We start from the raw sequence: 23,411 nt of genomic DNA on the forward strand, positions 1-23,411 counted from the left end.
GAGCAGCAGAAGACCACACGGGTGCCACTTCTGTCAGCTAAGAACAGGAAACTGAGGCTACAATTCGCACAGGATCACCAAAATTGGACAATAGAAGATTGGAAAAGCGTTGCCTGGTCGGATGAGTCTCGATTTTAGCTGTGAAATTCAGGGGGTCAGAATTTTGTGTAAAAAACATGAAAGCATGGATCCATCCTACCTTGTATCAATGGTCCAGGCTGGTGGTGTAATGGTGTGGGGGGGAAATTTTCTTGGCACACTTTGGGCCCCTTAGTACCAATTGAGCATTGTGAGTATTGTTGCTGACCATGTCCACCCCTTTATGACTACAGTGTACCCATCTTCTGATGGCTCCTTCCAGCAGGATAATGCACCATGTCACAAAGCTCCAATCATCTCACCACTGGACAATGAGGTCCCTGTCCTCCAATGGTCTCCACACTCACCAGATCTCATTTCAGGAATGGGAGAGTCTCAGCATGGATGTGCAGCCAACAAATCTTCAGCAACTGAGTGATGCTATCGTGTCACTATGGACTAAAATCTCTGAGGAATGTTTCCAACACCTTGTTGAATCTATGCCATGAAGAATTAAGGAAGTTCTGAAGGCAAAAGGGGGTCCAACCCGGTACTAGCAAGGAGTACCTAATAAAGTGGCCGGTGAGTGCATATTTTAAAGGAATGGACAACTGCATTAAATGATGGTTTTCCTGGAGTTCAGCTTTGACTCTTCTTAACTAAAAAACGGAAGCCGGACCCATCGCTGAACTCTATTTCTCTGACTATAATGGTCTCCCCTTTTATATCATGTTACCACTGCCAAAATACTTTTGAAGAACAAAAACAAGTGGTTTGTATATTAGGAAAGATAATCGGCACCCAGGGGTTTGCTCTTTAATAGAAAGTCACAAAGGGATGCCACACAAGCCTCGGGAGAGCGCAGAGACATTAATTACTGTGTTTATATCAGCACTTAATGAGGGTCTTGAGAGGGAGCGATGTCTAGTGCGGCATTGTGGTGCGCGCCGGCGGAATGGGGCCTCGGCAAAACTCTTTTCAATGTCTATTCTGTTTGAAAGACTGACATATTCCCTTTGTTTGAATTCAAAGGTTTTAATTTATTCAGAAATTTCAAGATACTGGGATTTCTATAAACATGAGAGAAGTACAGCGTGATATGGGCACTGCCCTTCAACGCAAAGAAAGCAAAAAAATCACGGCGTTGCAAAAACTGCACTGCTAATGAACCTAACAGCTACATGAACCTTGGCCTAGAAATGAACCCAGCTAGACAGCCATAGAGGTCCTGAAAGACAAGGCATGCAGAACTTTCTATACCCATCATCTATATATACCAGGAGTCTCCACACCCTCTAAACAAAGGGCCAGTTTTCTACCCTTCAGACTGTACGAGGGCCAGATTGTCTCATTGGGAGGAATTGTGCCCCATTGTTGGTGTCATTGGGAAGAATTGTGCCTTATCGTTAGTGTCAGTGGGCAAAATAGTATTCAATTTCTGGTGTCAGTGACAGGAATTATGTCGTATTGTTGGTGTGAGCAGATGGTTTAATGCTCCAAGGGTCGGATAAAGGCAGGCAAAGGGCCACATCTGGTCCCCGGGCCACAGTTTGGAGACCACTGGTCTCTACCATCAGGAGACAGATGTACCACCTAGGACCACGATAAAAACTTTGGCCTCATCCTGGTCATCTTCTATGGTGGTATGGGGCCCTACCAACCACCCAGACCAACCCAAATGGGACTTCCATCCCAACAGAAATATTCCATTTGTCCTCCACCCCCTCCATGTCCTTTGGAGCACCTGCAACAATGCTTGCTGGGCTGGGCTGGGCCTGAACAGATTCCCTTTATTGCTTACAGTACAGGAGAGGGCACTGTCTGGAGAGTCTGGCTTAAAATTTTGGCAGTGTCATCATCCATGCCTCCTTTATGGTAGTGTGGGGTCCTCTCAACTACCCAGACCAACTCATGTGGGACTCCAGCCCAACAGAAATATTCCATTTGGAATTCTGCAAGCAACTTCTCCATGTTCTTTGGAGCACCTCCAACAATGCTTGCTGGACTGCTTACAATAAAGAAGAAGGCACCATCATACTGGCATAGCTCCCAACAGTCCCTGATTTTGAGGGACTGTCCCTGATTTGGAGCTATGTCCCTCTGTCCCTCATTTGTCCCTCGTTTTGGTCTGATCTATATAAAATGCACTTTTTAATCTATCCAAACGTGTTTTCCAGCACTAAACCTTTCATCTGATTTCTAAATTGCTGCATTTGTAAATTCCAAAAGCCAATATAAAGGAATAGTAGTGGTAAAAAAAACACTTGTGGGTTCAACCAATCTTGTTTTTTTTAACAATTCTCCTTTAAGGGGGTGTGCCAAGGGATGTGTCTTATGCCTGCATACTTTCGCTGATAGGTGTCCCATCTCAAAAAGTTGGGACGTATGTACTGGGACCACCTCATACAAATACCACCATAAAGCCTAACTGCTGAACAAGGACTAATTCAAACCACGTGGCCTGCAACAACTCATAACAATCTTGACCATCCAAAACTCCCAACAATGTCACCTGACAAAATCTTGAATAAAAGACATGATAATCAACTCCAAAGAGAAATATGTCAGTTATTGAAGAAAAGAAACAAACTACTGACCAGTCACTACAGAGTGACTACAAGCTGGTCCTATACCTGGAGTTTCTACAAGAACCCAAAGACAGGCAGACCCTAAATCTTTTACAGACTGAGCGCCCACAGACTGAATCAGGATGGCACAGACCGACCTACAAGCCCGGGAACAGTAGACTATGCCAGTGGTGTGACTGGGGGTCCTGGAGAATGAGGCCCACTTTCTCCTACAGGGTCCTAGGTACTCCTCTGTGAGAGGCACTCCTTTCCGGAGACCCTTTGCACTCATTCCGAACCTCATTTGAGGACGAGAAGGAGAATGATAATAGAAGAAGAAAAGGAGTGAGAGAGACCTTCACTTGCAGAGACTCTGTGCTTCCATCCCAAACTTCACTTTAAGGGAGGAGGAGGAGAAGATTAAAAGAGAAAAGTAGGAGAAGAAGGATTTCACTTCAAGGGAAGAGGAGATGTAAAAAAGAGGAGAGAAGGAGAAGAAAATGAAAAGAAGGATAAGAAGGAGTAGAAGGACCTCACTTCAAGGAAAGAGAAGAAAGGGATGGAGAAATAGATAAAGAAGGAGGAGAGATTAGAAGAAAAGGAGAAGAAGGACTTCACTTCAATGGAAGAGAATGGAGATAGGAAAAGGGAGAGGAAAGATAAGGAGAAGAAGAAGAAAGAGGAGAGGGAGAATGGAGAAAGACCAGAAAGAGTAGAAAAAGGAAGAGGAGGACAGGGAGAAGGGAGAAAGACCAGAAAGAGTAGAAGAAGAATGAGGAGGACAGGGAGAAGGGAGAAAGACCAGAAAGAGTAGAAGAAGAAGGAGGAGGACAGGGAGAAGGGAGAAAGACCAGAAAGAGTAGAAGAAGGAGGAGAAGGACAGAGAGAAGGGAGAAAGAGGAGAGAAGGAGAAGAAAATGAAAAGAAGGATAAGAAGGAGTAGAAGGACTTCACTTCAAGGAAAGAGAAGAACGGGATGGAGAAATAGATAAAGAATAAGGAGAGATTAGAAGAAAAGGAGAAGAAGGACTTCACTTCAAGGGAAGAGAATGGAGATAGGAAAAGGGAGAGGAAAGATAAGGAGAAGAAGAAGAAAGAGGAGAGGGAGAAGGGAGAAAGACCAGAAAGAGTAGAAGAAGAAGGAGGAGGACAGGGAGAAGGGAGAAAGACCAGAAAGAGTAGAAGAAGAAGGAGGAGGACAGGGAGAAGGGAGAAAGGCCAAAAAGAGTAGAAGAAGAAGGAGGAGGACAGGGAGAAGTGAGAAAGACCAGAAAGAGTAGACGGAGAAGGAGGAGGACTGGGAGAAGGGAGAAAGACCAGAAAGAGTAGAAGAAGGAGAAGGATTTGGAGAAGGGAGAAAGACCAGAAAGAGTAGAAGAAGGAAGAGGACAGGGAGAAGGGAGAAAGACCAGAAAGAGTAGAAGAAGGAGGAGAAGGACAGGGAGAAGGGAGAAAGACCAGAAAGAGTAGAAGAAGGAGGAGAAGGACTTGGAGAAGGGAGAAAGACCAGAAAGAGTAGAAGAAGGAGAAGGATTTGGAGAAGGGAGAAAGACCAGAAAGAGTAGAAGAAGGAGGGGAAGGACAGCGAGAAGGAGAAAAAATAAGAATGAGAAGATGGATAAGAAGTAGAAGGACTTCACTTTAAGGGAAGAGAAGGAGATGGAAAAAGAGAAGAAGAAAGAGGAGAGATTAGAAGGAGAAGGAAAACAAAGACTTTACTACAAGGACTGAGAGGGAGAATGGAGATGGAAGAAGGAGAAAGAGGAGAAGGAGACGGGAAAAGAAGGAGGACAAGAAAGAGTAGCAGAAGAAGAAGGCTAAGGAAAAGAAGAATGAGAAAAAAAAAGAATGACAAGATGGATAAGGAGTAGAAGGACTTCACTTCAAGAGAAGAGAAAAAGAAGATGGAGAAAAAGTGAAAGAGAAGAAGAGATTAGAAGAATAGAGGAAGAAGAGAAAGGCTCACTTGCAGAACTTAATTTCAAGAAAAGAGAAGGAGGTGTAAGAGAAGAGATTAGAAGGGAAGAAAGATGGAGAAGGAGAAGGGGACAAGGAAACTCAACATTCTCATGTGAAAAGAATTGTGATAAATACAATATCAGCATTTCACAGACAGAGGGACATGAAAAATTGTGGACTCGTACATTCTCTACCTGGACTCGCCCTCTATCCTCCTATATATTTTCCCTTATCAGAAGAACATTCCTGGACTCCCCCCTTACAATCCTTTAGGCTAGGTTCACATGACTTCAATCTGATTTTGGTCCAATTTTCAGTATGATTATGTAGTGGAACTTTGCAGTGGTTTGCAAATATTATGCGGCCAAAGTCGCACCATGCGGAGTTGCATTGATGTGAACAAGCACCATTGAAAACAATGCGATTTCCATTGTCCTGCCATTCTGTGCGACTCAAGTTGCATCTGAAATTGCACCAGTGTGAACGCAGCCTTACCTCTAATAATGTCCTTGGACTTTTTTCCTAATCATTTCATTGTTGTGAATGTACGGTGACAACACCCCACCAAAGACGACAACGCTTAGAGAACAACATTACGTGAGAATGAATAACAATCACAACTAGTAAAAAATGCAACAATAACAGAAACGTCACGGACCCGATAAGACGAGCAGACTTTCCTCAGCACGAGTCAGAAGAGGGCCCCCGCAGGCTGGGGCCCGGAGGCGGCTGCTGTCTCAGTGACACTTGTTGGGATCTCAGTGTGTTGAGTGACAGGGACAGTAATGTGACCTGTACAATGAGAGGGTCACCCGTGACAAAAGGTGAACATGGAACTATTGAGTCCTCTATGACCCACAACTGTCAGGGGCCCTGCACCAGTTCATTATCAGTGCTCTCCCCACCCCCATACTACACCAGCAGCAAATTACTGGAACATTCTCCAGCTTGTTGTTAGCTTTTCTTTTTCCACATGCTGTGAGGGGTGATTGACAGCAACATTTCTTTTTTCCAGCAATTGCTGTTATTACCGGCAAACCATAATGCACACATCGGAACGTCCAGGACTCATGGAGGATCACACTGGCTGCATGCTGAGCATTATCTGCAACTTCTGTATATTTAATGAGATGGGGGGGGGGGGGGGTATTTACTAACTGCAAACCCACTTTGCACTACAAGTGCACTTAGAAGTGCAGTCGCTGTAGATCCGTAGGGGACGTGCAAGAACAAAATAAAAAACAGCATGCTTTTACATGATTGGATGATTGAATCAGCAGAGCATCCCCTGATTTCAGATCTTCCCCTCAGATTTACAGCACCTGCACTTCCAAGTGGCGTACAGACCCGGGAACTCAGCACAGGGATGGCGTAAACTCCTCGTATTTGGCACAGCAGGTGTACAGACCTGGGAACTCAGCACAGGGATGGTGGGAACCCCTCATAATGGCCACAACAGGTGTGCAGATCCAGGAACTCAGCACAGGGATAGTGGGCACCCCTCATAATGGGCACAGTAGGTTTACAGGCCGGGAAACTGAGCACAGGGATGGTGGGAACCCCTCATAATGGACACTGCAGGTTCCCAGGTCTGTACACCGCCTGTGCCCATTATGAGGGGTTCCCACCATCCCTGTGTTGAGTTCCCAGGTCTCTACACCTGCTGTACCCATTATGAGTGCCCTCACCTTCTGTACCAAATACAAGGGGTCCCCACTATCCCTAAGCTGAATTCCCAGGCCTACAGGCCTGCTGTATCCATTGTGAGGAGTTCCCACAATCCCTGTACTAATTTCCTGGGTCTGTACACCTGCTGTTCCCATTATGAGGGGTTCCCCCATCCCTGTGCTGAGTTCCCGGGTCTGTACACCTGCTGTAACCAATATGAGGGGTTCCCACCATCCCTAAGCTGAATTCCTGGGTCTACAGGCCTGCTGTATGCATTGTGAGGGGTTCCCACAATCCCTGTACTGAGTTCCTGGGTCTGTACACCTGCTGTTCCCATTATGAGGGGTTTCCACCATCCCTGTGCTGAGTTCCCATGTCTGTACACCTGCTGAGTCCATTATAAGAGGTTCCCATCATCCCTGCACTGAGGTCCTGGGTCTGTACACCTGCTGTGTCCTTTATGAGGGGTTCCCACCATTGCTGCGCTGAATTTCTATGTCTGCACAACTGCTGTGCCCATTATCAGGGGTTCCCACCATCCCTTTGCTGAGTTCCCGGGTCTGCACACCTGTTGTTCCTATTATGAGGGGTTCCCCCATCCCTGTGCTGATTTCCTGGGTCTGTACACCTGCTGTGCCCATTATGATGGGTTCCCACCATCCCTGTACTGAGTTCAGACAAGGAGATCTCACTGTTGGGATATTGTAAAAGGAATAAGGTGTTAGGGTTGACTTGGTCCACCAGCTGACACCTGTAACCAAAATATCACCTTTGGGTGGACTGACCTTCTCATAGACAGATGTATCCGGGACAACTCAGGAGACAATTTAACAGGTGATCATCGGACACATGTGACCAATAACCCATCAGCGGTAACTCAAACTGAATGTACAATAAAAACAGGTGAAGTTATGTGCACATCGTGACTTTTCTGATCAATACTGAGCTTGGACACCTCCCCTTCCATACCCTATTCCTTCTCATTAGTCCCTTTCCTGGGATAGGGTGCTCCACTGACCAATGAGGAGCCAGAAGGTAACTGGCAGTATAAGCTGAGATCTGTACGTAACTTCAGCTGCCCAAAACTCAGATCTATAGATGGTTTTGCTTTGTGAATTTACTGTAAAGTCAACTCATCGCCAATAGATCAAAGTAACACAACGTGGGAGACGCGCTTCTACGCACAGCTGTTTATAAACGAATAAACAAGTATGTACTCCCTGCACAAAGGTCTTCAGATAAGACCGCAATAGACATCACATAATACTCACTTCAAGAGCTGCAGGATTGTGCTACACGGGAAGATGGCAGTTAAAGTATAACCAAGCAAAACTTTTTTTGTTTGTTTGTTTTGGATAGAGCGGAGATAATTATGATTATCACCGAAAGTGAAAGAAAAATTCCAAATTTTGAGTTGTCACCAGAGCAGGATTAGGGGGGAAGTCTTCCTTTGGGGACACTAGTTCTGGTAACAACCAGGGATTCCTTCACTTTGGAGGGATTTTTTTCAGACCTCCTGTTGTGGCTAGGGGGCAAGAAGTGTGATGATGTCTTAGAATCTTTATTTCTATAGGCCGTTTGTAGTAATATATGTATGTGGGGGGCAGCCATATTTGCTCATTACATAGGCAGGCTCTGCTTCCTTCTTAAAAGTTCTATACAGTGACTGATTAACTGTTCCTCTCCCTCAGGGCAACCATACTGTGAATGAATGAAGATAATGGGATCTCTAGAGCAGTATTTCCCTTTTTTCCACGCGTTAAAAAAACAAAAAAAAACACACAATCTCAAGCCCCCCCTAGTCTAAAATGTAAAAAAAATATATATATAAATGTTACTTATCAATAGGAAACCTGATCCTAGGACGATGCACCCAACCACCTTGATGAAATTAACGCCATATCAAAGGTTTTCCCAGCAAATCCCAGCCCCCCTTCACATCAGAGGTCCCCCCCCATCAAATCACAGCCCCCTTCACCTCAGAAGCCCCTTGTCACAGCAGAGGTCCCCCTATCAAATCACAGCCCCCCCTTCACATCAGAGGTCCACCATCATATCACAGCCCCATTTCATATGAGAGGTCCCCCCATCACATCACAACCCTTCCTTGACTTCAGAGGTTCCCACATCAAATCACAGCCCCCCCATCATATCACAGCCCATTATATCATTAGAGGTCCCCCATCAAATCCCAGCCCCCCATCATATTACAGCCCATTATATCATTAGAGGTCCTCCGTCAAATCACAGCCACTCTTCACATCAGTGCTCCGCCTTGACATCAGAGGCTCCCCCCCAAATCAAATCACAACCCAACCCTTCACAACCGAGGTCCTCCCATCACATCAGAGGTCCCTCTCATCAAATCACAGCCCAATCCTTCACATCAGAGGTTCCCCCCATCACATCAGAGCTCTGCCTTCACATCAGAGTTTCCCCCATCACATCAGAGCTCTGCCTTCACATCAGAGGTTCCTCCCATAACATCAGAGGTCCCCCTCATCAAATCGCAGCCCAATCCTTCACATCAGATGTTCCCCCCATCACATCAGAGCTTTGCCTTCACACCAGAGGTTCCTCCCGTCACATCACAGCCTCTACTTCACATCAGAGGTGCTCCATCAAATCATTGCCCCCACTTCACATCAGAGCTCTGCCTTCACATCAGAAGTCCCCCTATTATATCACAGCCTCCCTTCACATCAGAGGTCCCCACCATCACATCCAGGGGCGGGCTGGGCCGGGGGGCAGGGTGGAAATTTCCCCCCAGGCCGGTGCCTACATTATCTTTAAAACGGCCGCTGGCTGTTTGTTCATTTCTTTTTTTTTTTATGCTGTGACGGGCGGCCTGGGTCACACAGTTCTCTTAACTCTGGCCACAGCTGCCGCCATCTGGCTGGCTCAATACTGCAGCCCAGCCTGCGCTGCATTGTGGGAGTTGTAGTCCAGCTGCGCTAAAGCTCCTGGAGGTGTGAGCGCAGCAGACTACAACTCCCACCTCCCAGGGGTCTCAGAGGCAGGCCAAGTGTGTGTGGCACGTCAGGGGAGGGGACGCCCGGTGCCAAGAATGTCACGTCGATGTGACCTGCTGGGAGGAGTGGCTAGCTGCAGTCTGTAGAGGAGACGAGACCTGCTTCATCACCCCCACCCCCGAAGAGTGGCAAGGACCTGGTGTCTCCAGTGCTCTCAATCAACGCTCCCCAGCCTGAAGTAAGGTATCTGTAATAACCTTCACAGAATGGGAAAAGTTAATCATCATGACAATTTAAAATTTTGGCAGTGGCAGCGTGTTTTTTTTCTTCTAACACCCTCCCCCACCAGCGGACTTTAGACCCCCCCCACCAGCAGACTTAACACCCCCCCCACTAGCGGACTTAACACCCCCCACCAGCGGACTTAACACCCCCCCACCAGCAGACTTAACACCCCCCCACCAGCAGACTTAACACCCCCCACCAGCAGACTTAACACCCCCCCACCAGCCTTAACACCCCCCCACCAGCGGACTTAACACCCCCCCACCAGCAGACTTAACACCCCTCCCACCAGCGGCCTTAACACACCCCCCCACCAGCGGCCTTAACACCCCCCCACCAGCGGACTTAACACCCTCCCCCCCCACCAGCAGACTTAACACCCCCCCACCAGCGGACTTAACACCCCCCCACCAGCGGATTAAACACCCCTCCCCCACCAGCGGATTAAACACCCCTCCCTCACCAGCGGACTAAACACCCCTCCCCCACCAGCGGACTAAACACCCCCCCCACCAGCATACTTAAAGAGGAAGTAAACCCTGATGGGTTTACTTCCTCTTTGATTCCCTGCAAAGGTAAAGCATAATGGACTACTATGCATCGCATCGCATCGCATAATAGTCCATTATGTGTCACTTACCTGACACAGGAGCCAGTGATGTCACCGCTGTCCCCTGTAGTTCCGAGTGTCCATCTTCTTGATGGGTCTCCGTGGGTCTCGCTGCTCCGGCGCTGTGATTCGCCGGAGCAGTGATGAAGTCACTCCCGCGCGAGCCGACACTCGTGGCATATCGCCGCGATCTGCGGCTTGCCCAGTGTGCCTGCGCGTCGCTGTCTACGGCACATGCGCCGTAGACAGCGGTGGCTGTCTTCAGGTAAATATCTCCTAAACTGTGTAGGTTTAGGACATATTTCTTGGACCTACAGGTAAGCCTTAATCTAGGCTTACCTGTAGGTCAAAGTGGTTTGTAAGGGTTTACAACCACTTCAACACCCTCCCCCGTTATAATCATTCGTTATAAAACCAGGTGGGCATGGATGGTGAGTTGATTCGGTGGTTCAATGGGCCACTTGACTGTACTTGCCCCCCAGGCCTAAGGCTGCCAGCCCTCCCCTGATCACATCACAGCCTTCCCTTCACATCAGAGGTTCCCCCATCAAACTACAGCCTCCCCTTAACATCAGAGGTCCTGGTAACACATCATATCTCCCCCATTATATCACAGCCCCCTTCCCATCAGAGGTCCCCCATCACAGCCCCCCCTTTCATATCAGAGCCCCTCATTACATCAGAGGTCCCCCATCACATCACAGCCCCCACCCCTTCATATCAGAGCCCATCTTAACATCAGAGGTCCTCCCATCACATCAGAGGCCTTCTCTTCACATCAGAGGTACTCCTGTTACATCACAGCCCCCCCCCCCCCTACTTTTATATCAGAGCCCATCATCACATCAGAAGCCCCCCTTCACATTAGTGGTCCCCATCACATCAGAGCCCCTTTTCCCCATCATAATCCCCCTTCACACCTTCAGAGATGTGTTTTTAACATGCTGTGCCCATTATGAGGGGTGCCCACCATCCCTGTGATGGGTTCCTAGGTATGTATACCTGCTTTGCCCATTATGAGGGGTTCTTACCATCCCTGTGCTGAGTTCCCAGGTCTGTACACCTGCTGTGCCCATTATGAGGGGTTCCCACCATCCCTGTACTGAGTTGCTTGGTCTGTACACCTGCTGTGCCCATTATGAGGGGTTCCCACCATCCCTGTACTGAGTTCCCAGGTCTGTACACCTGCTGTGCCCATTATGAGGGGTTCCCACCATCCTGGTACAGGATTCCTAGGTATGTATACCTGCTTTGCTCATTATGAGGGGTTCCTACCATCCCTGTACTGAGTTCCTGGGTCTGTACACCTGATGTGCCCATTATGAGGGGTTCCTACCATCATTTCTGGATTTATTTCTGTTATTCTTTTATATTCTATGTTATGTCACAAGAGCCGGGTGTGGAATGGTGACACAGAGATAGCAGTACTGCTACTGCAGATGTTCCCACACTTTCTGTCTCCTGCAAGCGTTGTCACGGGAACAGGAAGTGGCAGAAAACTTCTCTATGAGGGCCTCAGATACCTGACAAAGATTTTATTCTTATCCTGTTCTATCCAAATCCAAACACAAAGAAAAAAAAACACTTTCAGCTTGACGTCCACCTTAATTGGCGGTTTAACCCCCCCGATTAGTTCCTCTATATCAGGGCACACACAATGGATATGAGGAAGCCCCATGACTGCAATCAGAAGCTACAGAAAAGTTTTCTTCCTCGTGGTCGAGTCAGTGGTTACACAAAGGACGCAGCGCAGCCATCTTCCTCGTGTCTATTAATATATATGTGAGGGGATTAAACTCCATTTATTTTCATATTACCCAGCGGATGACCCCCGGCTCCCCCCTTGCTCTGGATATAAACCGGCCGGCTCACGTTTCAGCTCACAAATCCCCTTTTACAAGGGATTCCCCCCCCTCCACCACCCCAAGGCTGTTGTCCGATGCAGCATGCAACCGAACGCCTCTGCAAAGGTTGCCTGGCAACACATGGAGGATGTTGTGTCATCAGAATAAGCGGTCGGCCAGGTAACAGCCGCGAAGCAGACGGTCCCCGGCGCTGGAAGCGTGACCCGCGGAGACGTCTGCCATTGCGGCTATGGGGCGCGTTTGTGCTCAGCGCTGGTTCCTGGCCTATTGGACGCAGATTTGCATATCGATCCCGCGTCCACCAGAGTGTAACGTAGAGATGGGGCAGAAGCTTTGCACACAGGAAAGGCCTAGAGAATTTCACAGGAAATGTCTATCATTAAGACCCCGTCCACATCTGGGCATTCTGTGAACGTGGGAAAAAATGTGCGTCACATTTACTATGCCAACAATTGCTAACAGTGCCCCAAAACGCACGACAACATGTGCAGTTAAAAAAAGCACAAAGGTCACTGCCTGAAAAGGTATGGGAACTTCTTTTTGGCATATTTGGTGCATATAGGGCAGCCCATTCAAGCAAACGGTCTGCCTTATGCTGTTGTGCGAAACCTGCCCTTTAGCATGGGGCCTTAAGTGAACAGGTTACCCTATGCTGTCGTGCGAAGCACGTGCCAAATAAAAACTCGTTAATGCGTCATGCAGGTATGAATGGGACCTAAGAGCTTACAGTAACAATAATTGTTCACAGCACCCCAAATTCGGCTTGGAAACGCGTGTTGTGGTTCAACAAAACATGCAGTAAAAAAGCACAAAGTTCATAAAGAAATGTCAACTGTGATGAAGCAGTGGCCTGAAAAAATCTACTTTTTTTCTGAAATTAGTAGTAGAGTTACTGTGCCTAGGCACCCCTGTTCTGTACCCTCATAGCTTTAAATCTGTATTGTGAGATCACCTAAGGCACTGTTGCCTCTGACTGCTAGTCTCACCAGCCTTGGAGTGAAGTTTGATGTTGTCACTACTGTTCTTATCACTGTTCTCTTTGCTGGAGGGAAAGCTGTATCTGAGGATCTGCAGAACAAGGACCTCCCTGTGTCTGTTACTCCATTCTGTAGATCATCTATTCTCACCAGCCTTGTAGTGAGGTTGGATGATGTCACTACTGTTCTGGTCACTGTTCCCCTTTGCTGGAGGGGAAGCTGTACCTGAGGACCTACAGTGCAACGATCTCCCTGCTTCTGTTTCTCCATTCTGTGGATCTGGTAGTCATACCAGTCTTGGAGTGAGGTTTGATGATGTCACTACTGTGTTGATAACTGTTATCCTTGCTGAGGGGGAAGCTGTACCTGAGGACCTTCAGTGCAAGGATCTCCCTGCTTTTGTTTCTCCATTCTGTGGATATGCTAGTCTCAACAGATTTGGAGTGAGATTTCATGATGTCACTACTGTGTTGCTTACTGTTCTCCTTGCTGGAAAGGTAACTGTACCTGAGGACCTGCATTGCAAGGATCTCCCTGCTTCTCTTTCTCCATTCTATGGATCTGCTAGTCTCAACAGATTTGGAGTGAGATTTAGTGAAATCACCATTCTGCTGACCACGGTTCTCCTTCCTGGAGAGGAAGCTGTACCTGTGGAGTTGCAGTGCAAGCATCTCCCTGATGCTGCTTCATCAGTTCTGTAGATCTGTGCTTCCCCCACTAATCAGAAAATCATTAGTCATTGGGGTGGGGGAAGCTCTGATATGAGGAAGCAAAGCCCTGCTCCTACCAAAACAGCCTCCTCCACACAGCGACACAGTGTAGAACAGGACACGGCAAATCTGTAATGGAGAAAAGGATCATCAGAAAATAGACAACAGGCAGCACAGGTGACTAGTCCTGTGCTCTCTGTTGCATTTATTAGGAACTGATTCCCTAGTAAAAAATAAAAGGAGGAGGACTACCCAAAATGAGCCAATAAGTCTCTACGGCACTGCACACAGTGTTGTCATTGGGTGTTCCAATCCCGGGATTCTGCAGGGTAGGGGATTAGATAGAGCACAGAAAGGTCTTTGCATTGCATTAAGGCAGTCCACTGTGTTATTTTGTTTTTTCTAAAGCAACACAGGTGTGTTGCCTTGCGGCAGAGTCCCCCTCCACATCAGGATCCCCATCAGAGTGCCCCCTTACATCAGGATCTCCATCAGAGTGCCCCCTTACATCATTATCTCCATCAGAGTGCCCACTTACATCAGGATCTCCATCAGAGTGCCCACTTACATCAGGATCTCCATCAGAGTGCCCCCTCACATCGGGATCTCCATCAGAGTGGCCCCTTACATCAGGATCACCATCAGAGTGCCCCCTTACATCATTATCTCCATCAGAGTGCCCACTTACATCAAGATCTCCATCAGAGTGCCCCCTCACATCGGGATCTCCATCAGAGTGGCCCCTTACATCGGGATCCCCATCAAAGTGTCCCTTACATCAGGGTTCTCATCGGCATCTCCCCTTACATCAGAGTCCCTATTAGAGCCCCCTTACATCAAAGTCCCTCCCTACACGAGACTCCTCATCACAGTGCCCCCCTACATGATAAGCCTCATCAGAGTCCCCCATACATGAGAGTCCCCATTAAGCTCCCCTTAGATTAGAGTTTACTCCTACATCAGAATCTACTCTTACATCAAAGGCCCCCCCTTGCACGAAGGTCCCCATCAGAAAACCCCTTACATCAGAGTCTCCCACTACATAAGTCCTCATCAGACTGCCCCCCCCCCCTATATGAAAGTCCTTATCAGAATGCCCCCCCTACATGAGAGTCCTTATCAGAGTCCCCATCAGGCTCCCCCTTACATTAGAGTTCACACCTACATCAGAGCCCCCCCCCCCTTGCGTGAGGGTCCCCATCAAATACACCAGAATCCCAATCAGACCCCCCTTAGATCAGAGTCCCCCCATATATGAGAGTTCCTATCAGACTTCCTGCTTACATCAGCTGTTACATCAGAGTCCCCGTTAGAGATCTTCTCACATCAGAGAGCCAGATAAAATCTTGCAGCAGGCCGGAATTGGTCCGTGGGCCATAGTCTGCAGATCTCTGTTCTATGCATCGATTTCCTTAATCACACATAAAGACGGTGTTATGTTTTAACAAGAATGAAAGCGAAAAATAAATTAATTTTTTTTAGAGCGTCTTGGAGCTTCCTGGAGACATCAAACAAACAGATGTACGTGTACCATGAAAAGTAAACTTTATCCCGGGGCAAAGAGTCAATTTGCAGGCTGGATCAATGCATTATATAGAAATAAAAATTTTAATATCATTAAAAGAGGAGCCCAAAGGGAAATCCTAATCACCAAATCATGACGGAAATTAGGGAAGATTGTATGCAGTTATTCTACAGCTGTTTAATCAGCAGATTTTCTGCTTCCCCTGGTTCCTCCATGCTCCATGCTTCTCTATGCAATGTCGGCAGATCATGGCTGGTGGGAGGGGCGGGCATGGTGCTGCACATAGCTTCTGCATCAGTACTCCTCTTCAGATGGGCAATATGAGAGCAACCAACAGGAAATCATGACATGACACAAGCTGCAAATTGGCAATTATAATATGAGGGCAACTGTGACAATATACAGGCAACAAATGGGAAATATGAGAGCAACAAATGGGAAATTATGACATTGCACTACCTGGTGTGTGTTGTGTAGAGGGCGGGGCGATTCATGTTTACTTTTTTTATGCTTTTTGTCCACTTTATTCTATGTACAACAGTCCATTGGATTTAAGTTCTTTCTATTGTGAAGACTCTGCATCAACTGTCAATGGGCTTCCCCGCTGAAGCTGAATAAAGAAAATTTGCTGGTAAAATTATTGGAAAAAAGAAACGGCATGGGGACCCTCCAGTCCTTATCAGCCCCTTTGGGTCTGGTATGGTTTTTAAGGGGAACCCCATACCAAAATAAAAAAGAATGGTGTGCCCCCCCCCCCCAAAATCCATACCAGACCCTTATCTGAGCATGCAGTCTGGCAAGTCAGGAAAGGGGGAGGGGGAAGAGCGAGTGCCCTCCTGAACCATACCAGGCCACATACCCTCAACATGTTGGATGGGTGCTTTGGGATCGGGGGGGTTCTGCCCGCCCGCCCCAAAGCACTTTCTCCCCATGTTGATGGGGATGAGGGTCTCAGCCTCACAAACATGGGCTATGGTTGTGGGGGTATGCATGCAGAGGGCTTATCGGAATCTGTAAGCCCCCTTTGACAAGGGGGCCTTTGTTGCTCTGATATTGGCATTGTTGCCCGTTTAGTGCTCTCACGTTGCTCATTTGTTGCTTACAAATTGTCACAATTGCCTATTTGTTGCCCTCATATTGTCAAGAGTGCCCACTGTCCCCATTTAATCTAGTGACTGCTTGTTGCTCTTATAGTGTTGTTGTGTCCTTTTGTTGCTCTCATATTGTCAGCATTGCTCATTTGTTGCTCTCATATAGTCATAATTCTAATTTTTTTGCTTCGATATTGTCATCATTGCCCATTTGCTGCTCTCATTTTGCCTATTTGTTGTCCTCATCTTGTTATGAGTGCCCACTGTCCCCACTTAATCTAGTGTTTGCTTGTTGTTCTCATATTGTCATCATTGCCCATTTGTTGCTCTCATATTTTCATCATTGCCCATTTGTTGCTCTCATATTGTCATCATTGCCTATTTGTTGCTCTCATATTGTTATAATTGCCCATGTATTGCTCTCATATTGCTCATTTGTTGCTTACAAATTGTAACAATTGCCTATTTGTTGCCCTCATATTGTCATGAGTGCCCACTGTCCTCACTTAATCTAGTGTTTGCTTGTTGTTCTCATATTGTCATCATTGCCCATTTGTTGCTCTCATATTTTCATCATTGCCCATTTGTTGCTCTCATATTGTTATCATTGCCCATTTGTTGCTCTTATATTGTCATCATAGCCCATGTGTTACACTCACGTTGCTCATTTATTGCCTACAAATTGTCACAATCGCCAATCTGTTGCCCTCATTGCCATGAGTGCCCACTGTCCCCACTTAATCTAGTGATTTCTGGTTGCTCTCATATTGTCATCATTGCCCATTTCTTGCTCTTATATTGTCATCATTGCCCAGTTCTTGCTCTCACATTGCTCATTTGTTGCCTACAGATTGTCATAATCGCCAATTTGTTGCCCTCATTGTCATGAGTGCCCACTGTCCCAACTTAATCTAGCGATTGTTATCAGTCCCAGTGTTGTGCACACGGTTGCAGGGGGTGCCCTCGTTCAGTGGAATGGGTCATGTTTGGCAGCCAGTACTGCCTGTGGAATGAATTATTGGGAATCATTTTTGCAATGGCATTGGCATATGTACACTGCTACCTTTGCAGTTGGGGGGGGGGGGAGAAAGTAAAAATACGGTTCAACCACGCAATACTGTCCTGCAACCACAAGCGTAAATGAAGCCTTTGCCCCGTTTCCAGCCACGGTGCACTGTGCCGCTAGTAAACCATTGCTTTTATTATAAAAAAAATGTAATTCACTTGCAGTTTTCAAAGTAGCATGCACCTTTATAGAATAATATTCACCCAAGGTCTCCAGGGACGTCTTCTTTTTGAGAAACGCGTAGGGAGGCTTATTGAAATGAATGGGCTGCCCTGCACGTGACATGCGGAAATGCGCCCTCACCTGCACGGTGTTATCTGAGCCATATAGAACAATAATCACTCAAGGTCTCCAAACTTGCAATTATAACCCAAACTATTGTATAGCAAACTTTCAATAATAAAGCTGCAACAACAACAAAAAAAAACTTATCAATTCATATAATAGGGACTAAAGGCCAAAACAAGCTCAATAACAAGATAAGTGCTCAATGTGAAACTCTTCCTGTGAGATGACATCAGTAAACATGTCTCATTGAATCCAAGGGGCAGAGATCACGTACCTACGCAGCAAGCAGCGCCGACACTGCCGATTCATAACCTGATTCAAAACAAAACACATCTCTTGTAGCATAAAAAGGCACATACACATCCCAGCCTACACATTATCAAAACCACTAATGAAAACCAACAAAAATAAGAAAATATAAGAAAAAGAAAATACATTTGCTAACAGTTGTAAACATGTGTAAGATTTCACAAATCGACGAGCCGTGCATGGACACTGTCTTAGTAGTGGCTAGTGGGGGCAGCAAATGAGTCCCAAGCCACAAAAGGTGAGAGATCATTCTTAATATGTAACTGTCTAATATCCATGGGACTTTGGGCTGTCAGTGCTGTGGAGCGAGGAGACCGCCACTGCAGGTGACATAAAGGATTGGAGGTGGAACCACCTATCACCACCTGAACAACGAGATACATAGATAGTCATGGGGTGGGGATAGACAGACAGTTATCCAGCAAGATAGACACATCAATACATGCATAGATGTGTGATAGATAGATAATTGCATACATAAACATGAAATAGATAGATATATAGACAGACAAATCAATAGATAGATAGATAGACCAACAGATAAATACATACATACATATTAGATAGATAGATAGATAATTAGAGGGATAGATTGATCAATAGATAGATAGTTGGTTATAGAGATAGATAGATGATAGATAGATAGATAGATAGATAGTTATAGAGATATATAGATGATTGATAGATATATAGATGATAGATAGATAGATAGATAGATAGATAGATAGATAGATAGATAGATAGATAGTTATAGAGATATATAGATGATAGATAGATAGTTATAGAGATATATAGATGATAGATAGATAGTTATAGAGATATATAGATGACAGATAGATAGATAGATAGATAGATAGATAGATAGATAGATAGATAGATAGATATAGAGATATATAGATGATAGATAGATAGATAGATAGTTATAGAGATATATAGATGATTGAAAGATATATAGATGATTGATAGATAGATAGATAGATAGATAGATGATAGATAGTTATAGAGATATATAGATGATTGATAGATAGTTATAGAGATATATAGATGATAGATAGATAGTTATAGAGATATATAGATTACTGATAGATAGATAGATAGATAGATAGATAGATAGATAGATGATAGATAGATAGATAGATAGATAGATAGATAGATAGATAGATAGATAGACCAACAGATAAATACATACATACATACATACATATTTAGACCGATTGATAGACAATTAGATAGATAGATAGATAGATAGATAGATAGATAGATAGATAGATAGATAGATAGATAGATAGATAGATAGACAATTAGACAGATAAACCAATAGATAGATAGTTATGAGATATATAGATAGTTATAGAGATATATAGATTATTGATAGATAGATAGATAGATAGATAGATGATTGATAGATAGTTAGTTATAGAGATATATAGATAGATAGACCAACATATAAATACATACATACATATTAGATAGATAGATAATTAGACGGATAGATAGATCGAGCGATAGATAGATGATAGATAGATAGATATTTATGGAGATAGATAGATAGCTAGAGAGATTAACCAATTGATAGACAGATAGATAGATAGATAGACAGACAGACAAATAAACCAATAGATAGATAGATAGTTATAGAGATGGATAGCTAGATAGATGGTTATAGAGATACATAGATGATTGATAGATAGATATATAGATGACAGACAGATAGATAGATAGATAGATAGATAGATAGATAGAATTTAGATAGATAGTTAGTTATAGAGATATATAGATGATAGATAGATAGATAGATAGATAGATAAATACATACATACATACATAGACAATTAGATAGATAGATAGATAGACAATTAGAAAGATAAACCAATAGATAGATAGATAGATAGATAGATAGATAGATAGATAGATAGATAGATAGATATGATGATTGATAGATAGTTAGTTATAGAGATATATAGATAGACCAACAGATAAATACATACATACATATTTAGATAGATTGATAGACAATTAGATAGATAGATAGATATATAGATAGATAGATAGATAGATATACAATCAGACAGATAAACCAATTGATAGATAGATAATTATACAGATAGATCGACAAATAGTTAGTTATAGAGATAGATAGATGATAGATAGATAGATAGTTAACTATAGATAGAGAGATAGATTGTTATAGAGATACATAGATGATAGATAGATAGATAGATAGATAGATAGATAGATAGATAGATAGATAGATAACTAATAAATAGATGGATAGATAGATTAACCAATCGATAGATCAATAGATAGATAGTTATAAAGATAGATAGATAGATAGATAAACCAATAGATAGATGGATAGATAGATAATTATAGATATAGATAGATGATAGATAAATAACTAATCGATAGATAGCTATATGGATTAACCAATAGATAGATTGATAGATAGTTATAGAGATAGCTAGATGATAGATAAGTAACTAATAAAAAGATAGATAGATAGTTAGTTATAGAAGTAGATAGATAGATCGATAGATAAACCAATAGATAGGTAGATAAATCAATAGATATATAGATAGATAGACCCCTCAGGATCACCAATGGACTGTATGTTTCTGGGTGATGAGGTAATTCGGTATTCCTGGCCGGGTGGGCAGTAACCAATAGCAATGTCCCAGTTCAGGGGTTCCATTCCCTGGAATTCCCTGGTTCTTATTGGTTGCTGTACTTGCCACAGATGGATCCCTCACACACACAGTCCTGTTTTTTTTATCTCACCCTGAACCACAGAAATGACAGCCGGAAGCCACCTGGGCATCACCATGGTAAGAAGACGTTTTACCCACAACACACCTCTCATACATGGGCTTCTGGAGGACCGGTTCTGTTGCCCATAGCATCCAAATGTCAGTCTGCAGCCAGGAAACTGGTTGCTATAGGCAACAGCTCCCTTTATTGTCAATGGCCACCAATAGAAGTCATTGCAGATAATAATAAAAAAGTGTACCAGTCATTTACAGCCTACGGGGGGCAGATATCCTCTGAACCTATCAGGCGATCAGTTTACAAAGAAGCGAGTGATGACATCATTGGTGACATCATTGAGGCACAACTTATTATTAAATTGACAGATGCTGCTAGGATGACAGGTACTCTTTAAAATGAACACCTATCACTATGGAGGCTGACAGGTGAAAACCTAAAGGTAGCCAAACATTACTCCCAGCATGCTCTGGGAGACACCATCCAAAATTCCCAGCATGCTCTGGGAGATACCAACTACTACCCCCAGCACGCTTTAGGCACCACCAAATACTACGCCAAGCATGCCACCAACCAAAACTTCCAGCAAGTTTATAGAGCTGCCAGCTACTACCCAAGCATGCTCAAGGCACCACCAACTAGTACTCCCAGCATGCTCAAGGAGCAACCAACTATTATTCATAGAATGTTCTTGGAGTTGCCAACTCCCACTGCACTCTAAAAGTCTACCAGCTACTTCCAACGTGCTCTAGAAGCCACCAACTACTATTATCAGCACACTCTAGGAACCACCAACTACTACTCTAAGCATGCTATAGAAGCCACCAACTACTACCACGAGCATGCTCCTGGAGCTGTCAACTGCAACTCCCAGCGCACTGACAAAGCTGCCAGCTACTACTCCTTAGATGCTCTAGGTGCCACCAACTACTACTGCCAGCATGCTTTTGGAACCGCCAACCCCCAGTGCATCCTAGAAGCCATCAACTACTACTACTCCCAGCATAATGTAGGAGTTGCCAACTACTACTCCCAGTATGCTCTAGGAGCCACCAGCTACTACTCTCAGCATGCTCTAGGAGCCACCAGCTACTACTTCCAGCATACTTTTGGAGCCACCAACCACTACTCCCAGCATGTTCTAGAAACCAACTACTACTATTTCCTGCAAGCACTTGGAGCCACCAACTATTACTCCCAGCATAATCTTGGGAGGTGCCATCTACTACTCCCAGCATGCTCTAGGATCCACCAACTACTCCTCCTAGTTCACTATAGAAGCCAACTACTACTACTTATCACAAGCTCTTGGCGCCACCAACTACTACTCCCAGCATGCTCTTGGAGCTTCCAACTACAACTCCCAGAGCACTCTAAAAGTCACCAAACTGATCCTAGCACAGTTTAGAAGCCATCAACTACTACTCCCAGCACAGTTTAGAAGCCACTAACTACTACTACCAGCACAGTTTAGAAGCCACCAACTACTACTCCCAGCACAGTTTAGAAGCCACTAACTACTACCCCCAGTACAGTTTAGAAGCCGGAAACTACTACTCCTAGCACAGCTTAGAAGCCACCAACTACTACTCCCAGCGCAGTTTAGAAGCCACCAACTACTACTCCCAGTGCAGTTTAGAAGCCACCAATTACTACTCCCAGCACAGTTTAGAAGCCACTACTACCCTCAGCACAGTTTAGAAGCAACTAACTTCTACCCCCAGTACAGTTTAGAAGCCGGCAACTACTACTTCCAGCACAGCTTATAAGCCAACAACTACTACTCCCAGCGCAGTTTAGAAGCCGCCAAATACTACCCCCAGCACAGTTTAGAAGCCGGCAAATACTACTCCCAGTACAGCCTAGAAGCAGCCAACTACTACCCCCAGCACAGTTTAGAAGCCGGAAAATACTACTCCCAGCATGGCTTAGAACCCACCAACTACTACTCCCTGCGCAGTTTAGAAGCCGCCAACTACTACCCCCAACACAGTTTAGAAGACACTAACTACTACTCCCAGCACAGTTTAGAAGCCAACAACTACTACTCCCAGTAGGCTCCAGGAGCCACCAAACACGACTCCCAGCCTGCTTTAGGAACCCCCCAACCACAACTCCCAGCATTCTCTTGAAGCCAGTGCCTATCTAGTAAACAAACATTGTACATTCTTTCCCCAAATCGAAAAACCTTACCGGATTCACACCATGCGTCAGACAGCAAAATCGCCATTCTTGCAAAAAAAAAAAACCCCAGTCCGGGGAAAAAAATAAAAATCAGTCTTGCCTCCTCCAAAGGGTTAACGTCGCCCGTTCCTGCAAGATCCAAGCAGAGCACACCAGCTCCCGTTAGCTGCACCTGTCTGGGGAGGGTCGGGGGGGTTACCCACCGGTGACACCACGTTAAATCTAAAAATAAAAACAATGCGTCGAAGTTGGCGTCGGTGGGGTTAAACGATCCCAGGCACCGGAAAGAGATTTAGAGGCACTTTAATCTTCTAGAAGCTGGGCACTGGCCTACTTATGCCTGGCTCTGCTAGGGGAGGGGGCAGTGGTGCCCAGCCAAGCAGAAGCAGCATGGCTGCACCGTCTGCTGCGGAGAAAGAGTTAAAAAAAAAACCTTGGTGGGCCTATAAAAGGGTTAAAAAGCCCCCCAAACAGGGTTCCCTCCCCCCAACTTC

General features: G+C 45.1%; 1 protein-coding gene across 6 annotated transcripts in view; it reads right to left on the reverse strand.

Moving 5' to 3' along the window:
- The window catches only part of NCOA1 (nuclear receptor coactivator 1), a 620,070-nt gene that overhangs the window by 214,541 nt on the left and 382,118 nt on the right, over window positions 1-23,411 (reverse strand). The gene's annotated exons all lie outside the window — the stretch shown is intronic.

The sequence above is a fragment of the Lithobates pipiens genome, unplaced genomic scaffold (assembly GCF_037356315.1).
Source record: "Lithobates pipiens isolate NorthernLeopardFrog02 unplaced genomic scaffold, aLitPip1_a1.2 Scaffold_18, whole genome shotgun sequence".
Taxonomy (NCBI): domain Eukaryota; kingdom Metazoa; phylum Chordata; class Amphibia; order Anura; family Ranidae; genus Lithobates; species Lithobates pipiens.